The sequence below is a fragment of the Suncus etruscus genome, chromosome 10 (assembly GCF_024139225.1).
Source record: "Suncus etruscus isolate mSunEtr1 chromosome 10, mSunEtr1.pri.cur, whole genome shotgun sequence".
NCBI lineage: Eukaryota > Metazoa > Chordata > Mammalia > Eulipotyphla > Soricidae > Suncus > Suncus etruscus.
In genome coordinates, this window is record NC_064857.1 from 45,092,644 (window position 1) to 45,094,533 (window position 1,890).

Below are 1,890 nucleotides of genomic sequence, written 5' to 3' on the forward strand. Positions count from 1 at the left end.
AGGGAGGGAGGGAGGGAGGGAGGGAGGGGGGGAGGGAGGGGAGGGAGGGAGGGAGGGAGGAAGGAAGGAGGGAAGGGAGGAAGGAAGGAAGGGAGTGCAAATGGGAGAGAGAAAATAATGCAAAAAATTCACAATTGCTCTTCTGGAATATTTTACCTACAATAAACATAATCTTATCTAATCCTGTCAACTCTTGTCTTTTCATTCCCATATAGAGAGAAACAGTATCAGAAAGATTCAGATTATTCAGAGTACAAATCTATAAAGATAAATCAAAACAGAAAAAGAAAATTATATCAACCTATTTCCTGATATACTTCAGCTGCAGAAGTTGAGTGATAAAAATTCAACTATAATGCAAATCTTGGAGAGATAAATATTCTTCTTAATAGTCTCATTTGCAGAGAATGGTCTTATTCTCATGCAATGCTTGGTGACATTGTTTGATACTTCATTGTTTGAAACCATAGAATTCATTGTTGTTGGTTTATTTCCCCAATAATTAAGAGCTAACATGGCTTCATGCTCTTCAAATACCATTTCATGGCTCTTCACCAATCCTGCTTCCTTTTCAAAGGAGCATTGCATTTGTATGGCAAAAATTAACATTTTACATGTATTTTTACAAATGTTAGATATTATAATATATTCTAAGGCAGTGATGCAATTGGGGAATCTGGAGAATATATTTTAATGCATGATGAGAATAAGATAAATCTGACTTTCATGCTCATCTTCTTTTTTGCCAGTCATTGACCCCAAGCACATAGGGTGGTGGCATGACAGACCAAAAATATCTGTTTCCCAGTGTTAACAGAGAGGCACATCTCACATTAAAATATAAAACATATGTCGCATAAAGACGTGTATTCTCATCGTTTGGTTTTATTCCCACTATCTTGTAGATTATATTTCTTCTTTATATTTTCTTTCCTTACAGGTTCTTGATGACTTTCCATTTAATTCATATTAAACGAGTTAAAACTTACTTCTGATGATGATAACTGATGAATGAAGATCAAAAGTTCATGTCAAAGGAAATACAAACCTTTGACTTGAGTTTATATATAATTTTTACCTATAAAAACCCTTCGTAGTCTCTGAGTCAGTCACTATTTTCATCTATTGTCCCTTCTCTGTGCCATACGCTAACTTTCAGATATTTTCTATATTGCCAGTTCTGTCACAAGAAAGAAATTCAGTTTTAAGACAGTCTAGCTGACACTTGCGTTTCAGATTCAATTTGGATAGCAGAATAGCAATGTCATTCTTTGAGCTGGAAACACCAAAGTAAGTATTTGGAAACAATGTTTTGGGAAAATTATAGCTTATCTGCCATCTCAGAAGGACATTTAATATTTAAGATTCAGTTCTTCATGAAGGATTCTATGACATATATCATTCTCATTTCCACTTGACTTTCACATTCTAACTTACCTAAATAGTTATTTGATTATCATCAGTCTGCGTGTCATCCTTGCACAGGGCCCATGCTAATCTTCTCTGTATCGTTCCAATTTTAGTCTATGTGCTGCCGAAGCAAGCCCTATATTATCATCAGTCTGACATAGAATAGATTTCTTTTGAGTCTTTGAATATTTTTTTTAATTTTGGTGCCACACCCGATGGTTTTCAGAGCTTATTCCTGACTGACTTTATTCTAGGAGATCACTGCTGACAGGATTGGGGGATCATATATGGTACTGGAGAACAAAACTGTGTCAACTGTGTGCAAGTCATGTGTCCTACCTACTGTTCTATCTCTCATGTCCCAACTTCGTATATTTTAAGATCAAGTTATACATCTCCAGTATTTCTCTAAATTCCTGACACCATAATCGTATCCAGTAAAAGAATGCTGAATGTATAAAATAATTAACGTATCACCAA

At 35.2% G+C, this 1,890-nt stretch overlaps 1 non-coding gene across 1 annotated transcript; it reads right to left on the reverse strand.

Moving 5' to 3' along the window:
* Positions 1 to 1,440: 1,440 nt before the first annotated feature.
* LOC126021663 (U6 spliceosomal RNA) lies at positions 1,441 to 1,547 on the reverse strand. Its single transcript, XR_007500158.1, has one exon. It is a non-coding gene; the product is annotated as a U6 spliceosomal RNA (small nuclear RNA).
* Between the last annotated feature and the right edge of the window lie 343 nt (positions 1,548 to 1,890).